The following is an 18,296-nucleotide window of genomic DNA, read 5'->3' on the forward strand; positions in this document are numbered from 1 at the left end:
AAAGGCTTGTATTGCTGTATACTTACCTCTTAGGACTGCCTTTGCTGCATCCCAAAGATTTTGAACAGTTGTGTTTTCATTTTCATTTGTTTCCATGAATTTTTTTTAAATTCTTCTTTAATTTCCTGGTTGACCCATTCATTCTTTAGTAGGATGCTCTTTAGCCTCCATGTATTTGAGTTCTTTCCGACTTTCCTCTTTTGATTGAGTTCTAATTTCAAAGCATTGTGGTCTGAAAATACGCAGGGCATGATCCTAGTCTTTTGGTACTGGTTGAGACCTGATTTGTGACCCAGGATGTGATCTATTCCGGAGAATGTTCCATGGGCACTAGAGAAGAATGTGTATTCTGTTGCTTTGGGATGAAATGTTCTGAATATATCTGTGAAGTCCATTTGGTCCATTGTGTCATTTAAAGTCTTTATTTCCTTGTTGATCTTTTGCTTTGATGATCTGTCCATTTCAGTCAGGGGGGTGCTAAAGTCCCCCACTATTATTGTATTGTTGTCGATGTGTTTCTTTGATATTGTTATTGATTGGCTTATGTAATTGGCTGCTCCCATGTTAGGGGTGTAGATATTTACAATTATTAGATCTTGTTGGATAGACCCTTTAGGTGTGGTGTAGTGTCCTTCCTCATCTCTTATTATAGTCTTTGGTTTAAAATCTAATTTGTCTGATATAAGGATTGCCACCTTTGGCAATCCTGATATAAGGGTTGCCAGCTTTCTTTTGGTGTCCATTAGCAAGGTAAATGGATTTCCACCCCCTCACTCTCAATCTGGGGGTGTCTTTGGGTCTAAAATGAGTCTCTCGGAGACAGCATATTGATGGATCTTGTTTTTTGTAATCCAGTCTGATAGGCTGTGTCTTTTGATTGGGGCATTTAGCCCATTTACATTCAGGGTAACTATTGAAAGATACAAATTTAGTGCCATTGTATTGCCTGTAATGTGACTGTATTGTATATTGTCTGTGTTCCTTTCTGGTCTATGTTACTTTTAGGCTCTCTCTTTGCTTAGAGGACCCCTTTCAATATTTCTTGTAGGCCTGACTGGTTTTGTGTTTGCAAATTCCTTTAGTTTTTGTTTGTCCTGGAAGCTTTTTATCTCTCCTTCTATTTTCAATGACAGCCTAGCTGGATATAGTATTCTTGGCTGCATATTTTTCTCGTTTAGTGCTCTGAATATATCATGCCAGTCCTTTCTGGCCTGCAGGTCTCTGTGGATAGGTCTGTTGCCAGTCTAATGTTTCTACCATTGTAGTTTACAGATCTCTTATCCCAAGCAACTTTTACGATTTTCTCTTTGTCTCTGAGACTTGTAAGTGTTACTATTAGATGTCAGGGTGTTGACCTATTTTTATTGATTTCGAGGGAGGGTCTCTGTGCCTTCTGGATTTCGATGCCTGTTTCCTTCCCCAAATTAGGGAAGTTCTCTGCTATAATTTGCTCCAGTATACCTTCTGCCCCTCTCTTTCGTTCTTCTTCTTCTGGGATTCCAATTATTCTAATTTTGTTTTGTCTTATGGTATCGCTTATCTCTCGAATTCTGCCCTCGTGATCCAGTAGTTGTTTATCTCCCTTTTTCTCAGCTTTATTTTCCATCATTTGGTCTTCTATATCGCTAATTCTCTCTTCTTCCTCATTTATCCTAGCAGTTAGGGCCTCCATTTTTTATTGCACCTCATTAATAGCCTTTTTGATTTCGACTTGGTTAGATTTTAGTTCTTTTATTTCTCCAGAAAGGGTTTCTCTAATATCTTCCATACTTTTTTCAAGCCCAGCTAGTATCTTTAAAATTGTCTTTCTGAACTCTAGTTTCGACATCTTACTAATGTCCATATTGATTAGGTCCCTGGCAGTCAGCACTGCCTCTTGTTCTTTTTTTTGAGGTGAGTTTTTCCGTGTTGTCATTTTGTCCAGAGAATAGATGAATGAGAGAACAAAATGCTAACAGGGTAACAATGACCCCAGAAAAATAGACACTAAACAAATCAGAAGAGACCTTCCAGAAAGTGGTCACTTTTCTCTTCAGAGAGTTGCTGCTATTCTTTTCTTCGATCTTCTGTTTAGTTCGTAGGTGTTCAGAATGTTTTCGATCCCTATCTAGCTGAATTCTTGGGACCAGATGAAATTTAGGTCTCCTACTCCTCCTCCATCTTGCTCCTCCTCTTGTATTAACTCTAAAGTAGTATTTTTCAAACTGCAGGTACTTAGGCACTCACGAGTAGATTATAAATTCAGTTTAATGGGTTGTGACCTGCATGTTTTTTAAAAAAGAAATCAAATAGAAAGAAGAATGTGTCACACATATTTACTAAATTGTGATATGTAAAGTTTGAAAATCTGCAATAGAGGAAGCAGAGAAAAAGCCTAGTGTGAAAACAGCCAGAGGTCTTAGGTGGGTGGCAATGATGATGATACAGGATTTAGTTAGCCTTATTAAAGAATTTGCATTTATGTTAGAGGAAATGAGAAGCCACTGAAAGTTTCAATAAGGAGCTGATTAGATTAATATTTTCTAAAGATCCTTTTGAGTGTCCAGTGTTTCTCTATTTGAATATAAACTACAAATTCTTTGGCCCAGTGTTATAGGTATTCCAAAGTTCATTCTAATCTGTTTTTTCTAAAAAATCTTTCCACTATTTTTGGTACTGGAACTTCCCATTTCATAAAGATTTATAGTCTGCTTAAGTGCCTTTACACTAACAGAAAGGTCTGTTTAAGAGTAGATCTTGCTTCTGTCTTACTCATGTTGAACCTCTGGTATTTAGCTTAGTGCTTGGTACCCAGTAGGGATTAAGCAAATCTTTGTTGATAGAGTCTAAACATTTTTTATTTTTTTTAAAGATATTTATTTATTTGAGAGAGAGAGAATGAGAGAGAGAGAGCACATGAGATGGGGGGAGGGTCAGAGGGAGAAGCAGACTCCCTGCTGAGCAGGGAGCCGGATGTGAGACTCGATCCAGGGACTCCAGGATCATGACCTGAGCTGAAGGCAGTCGCTTAACCAACTGAGCCACCCAGGCGCCCAACATTCTTAATTTTAGAACTGTTACATAGTAGTAGAAATGACCTTGGCATTTCTAATAATTCTTGCTTTTGGAAAAAGGAAAAAGTTTTATTAGAAATTCGTCTTTTCTCAGTTGGAATCATGTTAGTGATAGAATCATACTGATTTATTTAAAAGATAATTTAACAAAAAGCACTCTTATGATATATTAAAACAGAGAGAAGAAAAAGAACAACGGACTTTCTGATTAGGGAGTTTTTCTTCCCATGGAGTACAGAGCAATGACAGATCATTCATGAGAGGAGGCAATCCAGCAGTCGTTTATATTTTGTTTGGATAGGCTTTTTTCTGAGCACTCACCAAAAGACAGTTTTATAAAGATGGCTAGGAAGAAAGAGAATAAATTAGATTAAAATGTATCAATCATGTGAGCTTAATGGAGAGGCAACAGAAAATAAATTTTGGTCTTAGAAGAAGTAAAAATAGAATATCCAGGGCGCCTGGGTGGCTCAGTCATTAAGCGTCTGCCTTCAGCTCAGGTCATGATATCAGGGTCCTGAGATCGAGCCCCTCATCGGGCTCCCTGCTCAGTGGGAGGCCTGCTTCTCCCTCTCCCACTCCCCCTGCTTGTGTTCCCTCTCTCGCTGTGTCTCTCTGTCAAATAAATAAAATCTTAAAAAAAAAATAGAATATCCATATACCCCAAAGAACTTACAAGTAAGAATCTAATGATGTCAGTTTGTTACCAGAGAATGATTGTACTCTCACAGTACTGTGACTTCACAGAATTAGATTGTGAAACCCAGCTGTGAAGGAAAAATTCTTTAAGTGTATGGTTTCGATAAATGGCAAGAGAAGTTATGAAAAATTCATGAAAGGTAGAGAGATTTCAAGTTTCTGATTCAAATTTCTCTTTAATATACTTTTGAGATGTGGAAACTTGGCTAATTAGTTTTGTAAATTAGATTTTATGTAGCTTAAACTTGTGTGTTAGAATCTAATTTTGCTAATATAGGATGGTTTTTTAAAAATACATACCGAATTTTATATTTTTATGTTCTACAGAGTCCTATTTTAAGCAATGCATCGTAGAACCTAAATTGAAACTGCTAACTTGTATAAATTTATCGTAAGGAAATAATTCTAAGTATGGGAAATTATTATGCACAAAGATGTTCATTTTCATTACAGTGTAGTTTAGTCAAGAAAATGTCCTGCTATAGGGAAATGATTCATTAAAATATGGCAATGCGCTTGAAATTTAACCATTAAAAGTGCTATTTTAGAGCAATGGTTTCTTATTTATTACTTTTTAAATTAAAAAATAAAAAGTGCTCAATATAAACAAAAATCCAAATAATATAAAAATATGCAAGATTTAAAAAGTGAAAATGGTATTTCAAGTCCTTCCTTACCCTATACCCCCCCTCTGCCCCCCCAGCCTAGGCCAACCTAGTTCTTTAGAAGTAAACACTCTGAGCACTTTGGTATCTGTCCTTCCAGACCTTTTTCTAGCCCAGTGGTTTTTTTAATTGTGCTCGCAGGAGGGGGCTTCTGGTTCTTCTCAAGTTGGGTAGGTGAAGACTGAGTGGGTGGGAACCAGGGTGCTAAACCCTGTACTGCTTTGTTTGTTTCTATTTTATATATAGGGATTTCACATAGGGTTTAATTTAAACAAATAATTGCTCTGCATTAAAAATAAATGTTTAAGTCTATGGGCCTAATTTAGAAAATGAAGTCCTAAGCCCCCTAGGGGATTCCAGATCAGGATTCCAGATCTGACCCAGTTTACCATTTTGCTACATGATGACAGGAATGTGCTACACAGACCTGTCTGTTGATTTCCCCAGTACTCGTCTGGCTGCTAACATGTCACCATGTTAGAATGCACTCCCCTCCTCCCCCCACCCTGCCACCCCTGCCTTTTTTCCCCATCCCTCTAAATCTTACCTGTTCTTTAAGGTTCTGCTCACCATTGTTTTGTTCATTCCTTCTTTCAACATGTTTTTAGTGAACACCCACATTTTGACTAATACCGAATGGGAAATATGTAGAATTTTGTATCAAAAGCTCATAAATTAGTAAAGGATGACCTTCATGTAAATAAGGGCAATGATGTTTTTTGCAAAGTAAGTGCATTGTGGGGGTGGGCAGGTATTAAAAATAGAAGTGGTCTCTTCTACAGATTTATGTGGCACTTATAAAAAAAGGGCAATTTATGATACAGCTAAATTTCTGGGTCTTCAGTAAATACTTGCTCATTTATTAGTTGAGTAATAGAAGAAACTGCAGAGAGTTCACCTGTGAATTAGGGTTGAGACTTAAGAAGGAGCGATTTTCATTCTTGAGCCATCAACTGTGTTAAAAAACAACTTGAATCCAATTTACTGGATTCCACTGTTGGGCATGAGCAGAGCTAAGAACGAGCCTTGGAAGGACCTTGGTTGTGTCATTCTCGTCCCGCATGGCCACTTACCTGGTGTAGAAGGATCATACCATAAAATGCCAGTAGTGTCTTCCTTATCACTAGCCAGTTAGTCAAGAAGTCATGAAGTCAAGATCCTGCATCTTCATCTTACTGGCTACAACTTGGGCAGATTCCTGAATGTCTTCGAGACTCAGTTTCCTAAACTGCAATGTGTGAACATGTGTGTCTCCCAGGTTTTCAAAAAAGATTATGCGAGAGCCCAGAGCACGGACTGCTATTTTTTTCATGATATCTGCCACTTTCTTCTATGTTTTTAGATAAACAATTAGTAAAGAATTTTTATAGTAACATTTGAATTTGCTTTTTTAATAAAAGTCAGAAAACTCTTGTCCTCTAGCCTTTCCAGATTGTAAGGCTTCAAAATAACCCCAGGCAAACTCTTGATGGATTCCATCTTTACGAGTGCTTCATGTTCTGGTTGAGTAGACTTAGTTCTTTGGTCCAGAATAGACCTTACAGTAGTGGTTTAAGGCAGTCAGATTGTAAAAATGTTATTTAGATCTCTTTTTAAAATGAAAAAATACATCAGATATGACATGTAAACAGTGGTATTAGAGCTACTTCCTATTCCAGCTTTCATTTTCTTTTTTTCTTTTAAAACACTGTGGTTTCCTGAAGACCTCTGTTCAGTATACATAAGTACTATGTAGTGTATGTACATAGTGGTCAGTATGTATATATACAACACTTTATAGCTTGCTGGTAGTTTAATTAATTAAAAGTAGGATGGGGTAGAGGCACCTGGGTGGCGTAGTTAGTTAAGTGTCCGACTCTAGGTTTCAGCTCAGCTCATGATCTCAGGGTCATGAGAGCAAACCCTGCTTTGGGCTCTGTGCCGAACACAGAGTCTGCTAAAGTTTCTCTCTCCCTCTCCCCCTCCCCGCCTCGCTCACTGTCTCTCTCTCAAATAAATAATCTTAAAAAAAAAGTAGGATGGGATAAATTATATAAAAGGTAAATATTAAACCTCAGCTGATTTTTTAAAGGAAATTATAACAAAACAGTGGATCTGAAAATTATAAGCCAGGGAGGGGTTCATTACAGCGATGTATAGTATTTTTGTGATCATACGGTATTGTATATTCCTTAGTAAGGGGCAAAAGAGATGGGAAATTAGGTTTTGAACCTTTCATAAAAATGTATAAAAAGAATGATGACTAATGATAATAATTAACATTTTTTTGAGGGCTTAGTACACTGATCTATGTACTTTACATGTATTAAGTAATTTAATCTTCACAAAAACCCAATGAGGGAGGTATTTTTTCATGAGGAAACTGAGGTATAGAGGCATAGGTCCCACAGCTAGTGAAAGTCAGTATTGAAGCCAAAGCAGTTTGACTTTGGAGCCCAAGCTCTGAACTACTCTCAATATCAGTACATTGATACTTCTTGACATTTAATTTTTGGAAAGAAAATCATCTCTCTTAATTGAAGTGTGGAGATTTGCTGAATAAGTAACTTGGAATTTCCCCATAAAATCACTCAATGCAAGTCCTGTTATTGATTAATTCATTTAATGAAAGGATAGCAAATAGTAAGCTTTGTACAGTTTCAAACATAGCGTAAAGCATTTGCCAGTGGTTCCACAAAGTGATACAACTTTGAACAGGCAGGTATTATTCTCTCCTTTTCAAAATGTACTTGCCTGAAATCTATATACTCAGGTATGGGATTTTGTGCATAGATTTTATAATCTGAATTTAAAATCATGTTACTCTTGAATCACTAAGTTCTACACCTGAAACTAATATTACACTGTATTAGTGTAATTACACTAACTGAAATTGAAATACAAACAAGGAAAAAATTAAAGCCTATTACTCTTTAGGACAAAATCTAGCCCTTTCTCAATCCCTAGGGGCAGTGCTACGTAGGCAATCTACGCATGCATTTCAAAACACCAAAAGAGAGAGAAAATCATTAATGTTTTGTAATTTTTAGAGAAACAGTGAGGTGGTCTTTCTGGGAAGACTCATACCTTTTTGTGACTCTTAATTTGTTTGGAGTTATTATCATTTTGAAATAATATGTGATGGATTGTGGGGGAGACACACCACAGACTCGGTGGTAATCTGGCCCCGCTTTGGAGTGTGGTAGGGCAGATGCAGTAACTTGTTCACAATTATCTAACAAATATAAATGAAATCATGGCTATGAAGATGGAAAAATGAATACAGAATGCCAGCTATCTGGCAGTGTTGAGGATGTGTCCTTTAAATGAAGGCTTTTTAGTTGTGCTGTTCTTACTGGGGAATGAGTGGAGAGGGAGAAGTAGGAAAGAAAGTGGCAATTTGGGAGCTCCTAGGAGTTTTAGAAAGAGGAAATTGTAAGTAACCATTAAAAGTAACTTTGTAGAATATTATCGATAAGGAAATTTGGGGGATGTTTTATGAAATGCAAAACAGGTTACAAAATAATATGTACAATATAAGCCTATTTTTGTTTTAAACATATACGGAGAAAAAGTATAGTAAAAAAAGAGTTCTATATACCAATATGTCATCGGTGATTATCTCTGAATGTTGGGTTTCCAGAATAAATAATTTTTATGTATCCTTGCTTTTTTTTTTTTCCACTGAAGACCTATTGCTTCTGTGAGAAAAAGAAAAATAATTAAAAAAAAACAAACAACCCTGTGCTAGTGGACATCAGAAACACAATTTCAAATGAGCTGGGAAAGAAGGAAGGGTAGTCGGGACATTTTTTGAGCAAAGACCATCATGACAACTAAGTTGGTTTTTAGGTGGCTTTGGTAGAGCTTCCCCCCCCTCCCTTTTTTTAAACTGATATTTGAATAAAAACGTGCACAGCCCTGACCAAAGGGTAGAGGAGAGACTTGATTGCAGGGAGTAAAGATACCAAGTTAGGCCATTGTTTCACTTCGCTGCCAAGATAATTGAGTAACATAACACTGTGTACTTGTTGCTTACCTAATCTGCATGGAGTCTCTTGTACTGAGTCCGTGCATTTGAACTGACTTCACAGCACTGTATACCAGGGAGCGCTCTTAAGGGAAAGTGCAGTTTGGGAAGGTAGAAGATCAGTTTCATCTCCCTTGGTGGTGCTGGTGCCCTTGTGAGGGTGGCCCAGACAGAGAAGGTGATTTTAGGCTCCCACCTGAGGAACACCTCAGGGAAGGAGCTGTCCTGTTTGATCACTCTGGAAGGTAATGTGATTTAGTGTGGCCTGTGCATCAGGGTACTGTTTCACCTCTGAGATAGGGAAGAGAGTGGGGCGGTGGATGGATAGACGGGGTTTGAGTAAATAGTTGAAGTGAGATACCATGAAAATTATGGGACACTCCAGGTGTTAAAATGTAGAAGAAAAATGTTAACTTTACATGGGGCAAATCATGTGTTCCTTTCACTTTTCTTAAAAACAAAGTTTTATTTTTCTTTTAAACTTTGACATGTTAGCTTCCTTTCTTCCTTTCTCTGTTCTTAAAAATAGGATTTTCTTTTTCTTTTAAAATTTGGCACCTTGGCATCCTTTCTGCACCTTAAAATTCTGGAAGCTTTCATTTTCAGTTTTCAGTTTAATTATACAGTGAGCTAAGTGTATATTTTATGTTGGTCCAGAAGTGGGTTTGCATTTTTAGAGTTGAATTCTCTCTAAAAATATAAGGATGTGTTATGGGGGAAAGTATGAAAGTATACTTTTGTATGAATTCTGAATAATAATTTTTACTCATTTGAAATGCTGATGAACTCATAACTTACTTTCTAAATTTAGGTAGTTAAGATTCACAAGTGCCAGAGAAAACTGGTAAGGAAATGTATTTACGTTTTATTCTTATGTACACTATGTTTTACATGGAAGTGTTGAGTCAGTTTATAAAAAACAACACCTCTAAGAAATGTTGGTTTAAAAAAAAAATTACAAAACTAGTACCAGAGAAAATAAAATTATAAATTGATCATAGACTTGAATTTCTGATATACCTGTAAGTTTCCTCACTGCTGAAGTTAAAAAAAAAAAAAGGTGGCTCAATATTTATTAAAGAAAAGTAAAAATACCAGTTTTCAGTAGCAAGGCTATCTGTAGCTATTATTTCTGAATAAAGTTCCATATGACTTTATACATGAATGATTGATGAGAAGGGGATGTTCTCAGCAGTAGTTCTCAGGAAATTAATGAACGTCAATTGCTTATCAATTAAAGGAGAGAGTCATTAAGTGGTAGTTTTTAATAAGATACATGTAAGAAATGTTTAAGGTAGAGTAAGAGAAATATACTTTGTTTTATTATTGAAAAGCAGTTTCTCAACTTCAAAACAGGGTTCTCTGATTGAACTCCTTTACTATCCAACTATTCCTCAAGTTTTTTCAAACAGTAACACTAACTGATATTTCTGGTAATAGTTGACTTCCTGTGTTATAAAAAGAATTTGTGTATTGCTGTGAATTTAATCAGAATATCTAGTTAAATGATTGAATTCCCCCCCCCCATTTTTTAGTTGGTTTGATAGGGACTAGATATAATTTAACTGATGGCACTTGGTAGCATAAATTGTACTTTGTTTATGCAATACACTTAGTTCTTTGGACACACATATTTATTCTGTCAACATTTTCTCAATAAATAGAAACGGCTTAACTGCAAATTGTGTTTTAGTTGATTCATTAGCTTGTTTTGGCGTATCCTTCTAAATCATTCTTCCAAAAATTAATTAATTAATTAGTGGAATTGAGGGTTGTGATTCTGAAAACAAAGTCAATTGCTGTGGATCTGGTTTTCTTTGAAAAATTATTTGAGATGTGTTGAGAATTTATCATACAGAAGATTTATTATACCCACTGATTATTTCTCTGGGCTTAAATTCTTTACAAATGCTTGGTTGTCTTTTAGGCATATAGAAAGAATTGATAAATTTTATGACATTACTCTTTTCTGTCAGTGGGCAATCTTGGAAATGAGTGATTGTTTTATGCAGTCAGCTAGTTTTTGGATATCAGTAGCTGAATTATGTCCGTGACTTCTCAAGCTTTTGTGTTTGTTAGGGAATTATCAGGACCACCAATTTTACAGCAATTCAGTGTTACTAAAATGGCAGTTAATTGTCCTTTCACTTCTCCCAGTTTTTCCTAACTTGCCAAGAAAGATTGATATCACTACCTTCTACCTAAATAAAACTTATGTGAGTGCTTAGATCCGATTTAAGTCAAAGAAGTCAAGATTTTTAAAATAAGCTAATTATGTATTTTAGCCAAAAAAGAAAAAAAAAAGGCAGGGAGATACTTTCATTGTACTTTGGAGGTGAGCCTTTTAACCAGGGAGGACAGTATTTGTGAGGTAGTCTGTCTTATATTCCACTTTATAAGTACTTTTGTAAAAAAGATTTTATTTATTTATTAGAGAGTGAAAGAGTGCATGTGCATGGGTGCAGGGGGAAGGGCAGAGGGAGAGGGAGAGAGAGTCCCAAGCCTACTTGGCTCCCAGTCCAGCGCTGAACATGGGGCTTGATCCCAGGACCCTGAGATCATGACCTGAGCTGAAAGCAAGAGTCGGATGCTTAATTGACTGAGCCACCCAGACACCCCTCAGTTTCTAAGCACTTTTAAAGGAGCTGAAGAGTGATAAAAATTTATAAGATATGTAAATTACTATAACTAAGCTGTTGTTTGGACCAATTTGAGACTTATACTTTATAAATTCTGTGGGACAGTTATTGAGTGGGCTCACCTTCATTCCTTAGAATTGTTACCGTGGGTAGTTCCTATTCCTTGTTTAGATATAGGACATGAGCAGAAGACATTCATACACTTTTTCTACTTACACATTCTTAACTGGATACCATGAATTATATACCTCTGCCAAGCAGCGATAGTGCATTCGGAATTCTTGAGATTTCTTTTACATCATCACTTTAGATTTCTCTTGAGGGCCAAGTGATATGTTAAAATATCACAGGAAACGCAGCATGTCATGTCTTTCATGTGGAAATTGGCACTGGACAACCAAATGGATACACCTTTCATTAAAAAAAAAATTCTCTTTTTTAGGGCACCTGGGTGGCTCAGATGGTTAAGCGTCTGCCTTCGGCTCAGGTCATGATCCCGGGGTCCTGGGATCGAGTCCCGCATCGGGCTCCCTGCTCAGTGGGAAGCCTGCTTCTCCCTCTGCCTCTCTCTCTCTGTCTCTCATGAATAAATAAATAAAAAAAAATCTTTAAAAATAAAAAAAAATTCGCTTTAAACTGTAAGTGATAGGAAGATTGCTAACTGTATTTTTGGCTTTAATTTTGACTGTTCTTTCCTCTCTGTACCCTTAATTTTACATTAATTTGGGTAGATTTCTTTGAGGTTGGATACTTTTATCATTGAATGAGGTGAAAGTTCCTAGGTGTTAGGAACAATTGGGTAGAAAGTATAGAAGTGGAAAAGCTGAATGAAAGAAATTGGATTGAATAAAGGAAACTTAGAATAATTTACCTGGTTTAGGTGATCTAGTAGAAGGCATTGAGTCAGTGTGAAACATTAGGAACCCCAAATAAGCAGTGTAGGGAGCCCAGTGGATGAGAATGATGAAATCAAAGGGCTAAAAATGAGAAATGATTTTAGTAATAGCTGTAGGGCTAGCTTGAATGGAGAAGAGAGTTTTTGCGTATGACTCAGTAGTCAAGCAGTCAAGGTCTCTGATCTCCATAAATGGGACTAGGGTGTCCTCCTGGGTTCTGATGAGCACCCAAGGGAGGCGGGTTTGGCATGAGGTCACGGTAGAATGGCAGAGAGCGATGTTGGGGTGAACAAGAGAAAACCAGAAGGGTGTGTTTAGGAGCTGTTTGGGCTATGTGCTGATTTGATGGTAAATTCTTCAGGAAAAGGTAATTGTGGATAAGAAATGGAGAAGCTGAGGTTCAGGTAATGAAACTGATACTTAAAAGGCTTTTAAACATCATTTTTACTTAAATGGAATGAGTTAATCATCGAGAGAAATTGGTGAAGGTTTAAGTTTACACAGGTTTAGAGCTTAAAATGAAAATAGTTAAAGAAAACTGAACAGCCATAAAGTCAGCCTGCTGTTTGGGTGCTGCAAAAAGCAAATTAAATAGACATAATCCTTCCTTATGAACCAATAATATGATTAAACAGTTAAGTACTTAACTGAGTATTATTCAAAAGAATGAACCAATATTTTTTATGAAACAAGGAAATAATTTGTATACCAGCTGAGCTCTGGTTTTGTTTGCCATAACCTTTCTGAAAGCTAATTTAACTGACCACGTAATACATCCTGTTTGGTTACTACCTACTTTTGAATAACAGAAACACAGAAGAGATATACTCAAAGAGAAAATGAAAGGAGCAGAGTGCACACAATTTATACAACTATATACAATTTATGCAAATATATTTATACAAATATAAAATACCCAGCTGATGGATAGGTTTTGAGAGTTTTACTAAATGTGATAATACTGGTAAGAGAGTAACGCAAAACATTTTTGTTATGGGACTATAACAAAGTATTAAGCTCTCATTTAATGCCTTTCTTAGTAATTTGGCATGATAGGCCTGCTGACTTATAGCTCTGCCAGATTTTTCAAGTGTGTTATTTAACCTTTGCAATGAAATGGAATGCTTCCTCCAGCACAAGGAGGGGATTTTCTCCGAAATAATGGTTTACTAAATCAACACACATACAATACACTGCTTTTTCCTAACTTTTTAAAAACAAACAATTTGAACATTAATGTTTTTCGTTTTTGTAACTGAAGTTGAATTCATAAGCGGTGCCTGGTTCTAGTTTATATTCCTTTAAGTCAATCAGTCCCTGATATGACTCTGTAGACCAGGGCTGTCATATGATAAAACTGTCATAGGGAACATGGAGTGAGTTCTTCATAAATCTAAATGTGTTCAATGGGAAGACTGTCTTTTAGTCTGAGATTTTGCCCCTTCTACGTTCTTTTTTTTAATTTTATTTTTTTAAGTTTTAATTTATTCATTTTAAGTAATCTCTTCCTCCAATGTGGGGCTCGAACTCACGACCCTGAGATCAAGTGTCGCATGCTCTTCCTCCCTAGCCAGCCAGGAGCCTCTCCTCTTCTACATTCTTGGTGTTAAAATGTACACTTATTTTATAGAAAAAGATCATTTTTAAAAATTTCAGATTTTATGTATATATATATTTTTTTCCAGTTTTATTGAGGTATAATTGACATACATCACCGTGTGAGTTTCACGTTTACAGCATAAAGGTTTGACTTACGTATATTGTGAAATAATTACAACAATAAGTTCAGTTAACATCCATCATGACCTATAGATAGAATAAAAAAAAAAACCTCTCTCCTCCTTGTGGGGGGAATTGCAACTTTTATATATCCTACAGCAGTGGTAACGATAGTCATCATGTTGCACATTACTTCCCTAGTACTTGCGTATCTTATAACAGGAAGTTTGTACTCTTTGACCTCTTTCCTCAAATTCCCCCATCTGTTCCACCCTCCCCCCTGCCCCCATCTTTGGTAACCACAAGTCTGATCTTTTTTCTATGAGTTTGGGGTTTTTTTCTTTCTTGTGTTTTCTTTTTCCTTTTTTTTTTTTAAAGATTGTACATATAAATTAGATCATATGGTATTCCCATTTCTCTTTTTGACTTATTTCACTTCACTTCATAATGCCCTCAGGGTCCATCCATGTTGTCGCAAATGGCAGGATTTCCTTTTTTTTTTTTAATGGCTGAATATTCCATTATGTGTTTATGTGTATATATATATATATATATTTATATACACACACACACCACAACTTCTTTGTCCACTTACCTGTCAGTGGACACTTAGATTGTTTCCATGTTTTGGCTATTGTAAATAATGGTGCTCTGAACACAGGAGTGCAGATATCTTTTCAAGTTAGTGTCTTTGTTTCCTTTGGATATGTTCCCAGAAGTGAAATTACGAGGTAATATGGTAGTTCTATTTTTAATTTTTTGAGGATCCTCCATATTGTTTTCCATAATGGCTCTACAAATTTAGAATCCCGCCAGCAGTGTGTAAAGTTCCCTTTTCTTCACATTAATCCTCTCATAGTCCCTTCAACTAAGGTGGCAACAGGTGGAGATAATTCTCTTATAGGAAGGCAGCAATAATGGGAGTAAAATAAAATCTACAATATCATGCATACTGAAACACTCATGTAGTGTATATAAATAAAGGACAATAATAAACAGGTGTCCACTATCAAGCTGAAAAAATATAACCAATACCTCTGAAGCCCCCGTCTGCTTTTATACCACTTATCCAAATATAACCATTCTCTTGAAATTTGTGTTTATCATACCTTTCATATATTCCAGTGTGTGAATATCCCACAATTTAGGTTTCCTCTTGAGTTAATTCCAGTTTTTTGCTAGTATGAAAATGGTGCTGAGGACATTCCTTTATGTGTCTTCTGGTGTACAGTGCAGGAGTCTCTTCAGGGTATGAACTTAGGGTGGAATTGCTGGAATGTGGGGCATGTACATCTTTAATTTTATTGGATAATGCCCATTGTTTGCCAAGGTGCTATAACGTTTACTGTTGCACTAGTAGTGTTTTATGTATTACCAGTGCTCATGTCCTTGTTCACATTTGAAAGTCTGGCAACATCTCATTTTTAGTGTAGTGAATATAAATCAGATTCTTTTTTGAATGTACAGAGAGGTCCTCCTCCAACTTTCATGTGTACACAAATCACTTGGAGATGCTATTAAAAGTGCAGGTTTTGATTCATAGATTGGAATAGGGATGGGAGCTGAGATCCTGAATTTCTAACAAGCTCCCAGGTGATGCCAGTGCTGTTGGACCATAAACTGTAGTTTGAGTAACAAGGGTCTAAGGCACTAAAATAGAGTTGCCGCCGTGTTGGCTGTGCATAGCACCTAAAGAGTCTTTGGAACAAAACTGCTAAATAATAGTATTTGATACAGCCGCTCAATCTAGGGTTTTTGAATCATACCATATATTTTACTGACACTAGATGAGTAGTGTAGATAATTTTTTTTCATTTAGGAATTTTGGATAACAAAAAGTCCCAAGACACAGTTTTAACCATTCTACTTGTACTCTACTGCTGCAGGCTTTTGTTTGTTTTTTAATTTGCAACTTCTGTTTTGTGCAAATATTGGCCATTAGCGAGTAGAGTAGCAGATTTCTTTGTTCTTAGAGATTTGTTTCTTTGTAACTGACACACAGAATTCGGATTTTAAACCAAGTCCACTCTATTAAAGTTCTAAAGACACTGTTTCTTCTCAGTTAGGTTGGTACTAGATTAATATAACGGACTAAGTAGCTGAGGAGTGACCCATAAATATCTCCATTGGCATTCTTTAACTTAAGTACCTTAAATCTAGGGGAAACTTTGCCGAATTCCGTTTAGTTATTTTTAAAATTATTACCTGTTTTTACTCATGCATGGGTAAATAATATAGAGCAACCAACTTTTGGTTGCTCTATATGTACATTACTCATTTTAAATCCATCACAAAGTATTTTGATTGTAATCCATTACTAGGTGAGTTCTAGGTGGTTTCTTTAAAAGAAAAAAGTTTAAGGAGTCTTTAAGGGAGCTAATGGAACTTGTCAGTAAGCAAGCATTAGGCTAACTGATCATCACACACTAACTGGATAAAATGAAGGATAGAATAAAAATAAACACATATTTCTCAGCGCAAAATGGTGATATGTGGTCTCTGGCATGCACCTGTAACAAGGTAATAATCCCTACTAATTCCAAATTGCATTATTAAAAAACTGTAAGGACAGAAACACCACTCAGACTAGCTTATACAGTGAAGAGTTATTGGCCCATATAATTGAGAACAACAGGGCTGGAATGAGCTTTACATAAATGAAATAGAGGTTCTAATTATTATGAGACCCTCTCATCTCCTGGCTTTGATTCTCTTTCTGTGGATCCTCTTCTAATGTAGATGGGCTTCCCTTCAAAGTGGTAGTGATGTTGTTGGTGGTGATAGAGGGGACTTTTTGAGGTGGAAGATAAAGTGGCAGCTTCAGGATGATGTCACATCAAAGAGAAGTAAGAAAACTCTTCCAGAGGCCTTCCACTCTAAAGTAGCCCTGTAACTTACTCATTCTTCATTAAATCAGCTGTTTCCTTTATAGCCTTTATCACAAATTATCTCATTTGTTTGCTCACCTGGTTGTTTATCCTCCCCACTACAAGTTAAAATCCATTAGAAGCAAGAATGGTGCCTATTTTGTTAATTTGGTGTAACCCCAGCATCTAGTAGGCACTCGGGAAATAGTAAGAAAACAAATATATGAAAAGGGGAGAACTTAGGTCCTGCTTGAGCCACTTGTCATTATGTGGTCTGGAGGGTACGATACCGTTGATTGATAGACCTATCAGAATTGCATGGAATGGAGAAAGAACAGTTTCATCTGGAAATGGAAATTTGTATAAATTTTAAAACAGAGTGCCTTCCAGAGAAAGGCAGCCCCATGAATGGAGCCTTGGGCTGGATTTCAGCCCTACCTAATGGTCTCTGTGCACGGAGGCCCTGGTTGAGTATCCATCTTCTATCTTACCTTCTGAATTGCTTACGCTGAAGTGAGGATATTAGGAGCAAAAGTATGAGCTGGACGTGTCTTTGCATCTGGATCCTGCTTGGCCAACTCTGTGTTGGCTATGTGCTTAGCCATGTCCTATAAATATTCTAACAGAGCTGACTTGTCTTGGGAAATTCCTCTTCCCCCCCCCCATTCCCTCCCCTTCACTTTTCTGTCTAGTGTTAATTGGTCACATTTCTCCAGTTCTCTGCATTTCCATTTCCATATCAACTGGATAATTCTGCTTCAAAAGAAGAAGAAACTGCCTGTATCCATCACAGGCCCTTCAGTAGTATATACTTGTCTTAAAGCTCAATCCCTTTGAGGTTTGTTTTATATTTTAATTGAAGATCTCCTTGAGGCAGTGAAATGCTCACTCCTTAAAAAGACACAAATGGGTCGAGGAACAGAAACCCTCTCAATCTACTCATATAAGGCTGCTGGGAATCTCGTAAGTTCCAGAAGTACAGCGGAGCCTCTCAATACCTGGAAGGTTCTCAGGCAGCAATTCTGGCCGTCTCTCTCTTTCTGGGACTACTTGGTTTCTCCTCGGCTTTACTCTGGACACTGGTTCCATTCATCTTATTTTCTTTAAACCCTGCCTTTCTCTGGTGTACTGATCAACCTGCAAGTGGCAAAAAAATGGCAACTAGTACTTAATCTGCTCATTGGATTCTCAGGGCAAGTCCATAAGAAGTCTGCACCATAATCCCTTGGGGAGTTTAAAAAGAAAGATGTACAGGCCTCAAACATAGATATTCCAAGTCAGTAGGTCTGGGGTCCTAGAATCTATTTTAAAATGTTTCCCAGTAGGAATTCCAAGACTTCCACAATCACAAGAAGGAAAGAAAGTGAGTGAATGATGAGGTAGATGAGACAGGCCCTAGCACCTGCTACATACCTCTGTTTGCCATTCCTTGCTATTGATCTTCCTATCCAAGGAGTGGAGATGGACATTTTAAGGAATTGGCAGCAAACATTGAAGGATATAATAATTTTTATTAAAAGCAGCAGTACTGACAGCAGTAATTCTTAGTCTCACTTGGGGGTGGGCAGTGCAGTTGGGCAGTGGGGTCATCTACCCATTATCAAATAAGTGCCAGTATTTTGATCTCGGATGCCCTTGGATGTACAAGGCAGGCCTGGGTGTTCCTGACCTGAGACCTTTAGACCCACTGCAGTAGATTGCTTTGAAAACCTCTGTAGCTATGGTAGCAGCTATCCAAATAGTCGGGCA

The 18,296-nt window shown here is 36.9% G+C and overlaps 1 protein-coding gene across 6 annotated transcripts in view; it reads left to right on the forward strand.

Moving 5' to 3' along the window:
* The window catches only part of SLC41A2 (solute carrier family 41 member 2), a 115,360-nt gene that overhangs the window by 8,202 nt on the left and 88,862 nt on the right, over positions 1-18,296 (forward strand). The window contains exon 1 of one of the 6 annotated variants that reach the window (XM_025882541.2): positions 3,818-3,892. The exons of 4 other annotated variants lie outside the window; for them this stretch is intronic. The gene's annotated coding sequence lies outside the window, so the exon portion shown is untranslated. Of the gene's footprint in view, positions 1-3,817; positions 3,893-8,489; positions 8,672-18,296 lie in introns of those variants that run through there. One more of the 6 variants, XM_073900369.1, reaches the window with a different exon arrangement.

Source organism: Callorhinus ursinus, unplaced genomic scaffold, assembly GCF_003265705.2.
Source record: "Callorhinus ursinus isolate GAN/ISIS: 27379988/994484 unplaced genomic scaffold, GSC_fseal_2.0 scaffold14, whole genome shotgun sequence".
Classification (NCBI taxonomy): domain Eukaryota; kingdom Metazoa; phylum Chordata; class Mammalia; order Carnivora; family Otariidae; genus Callorhinus; species Callorhinus ursinus.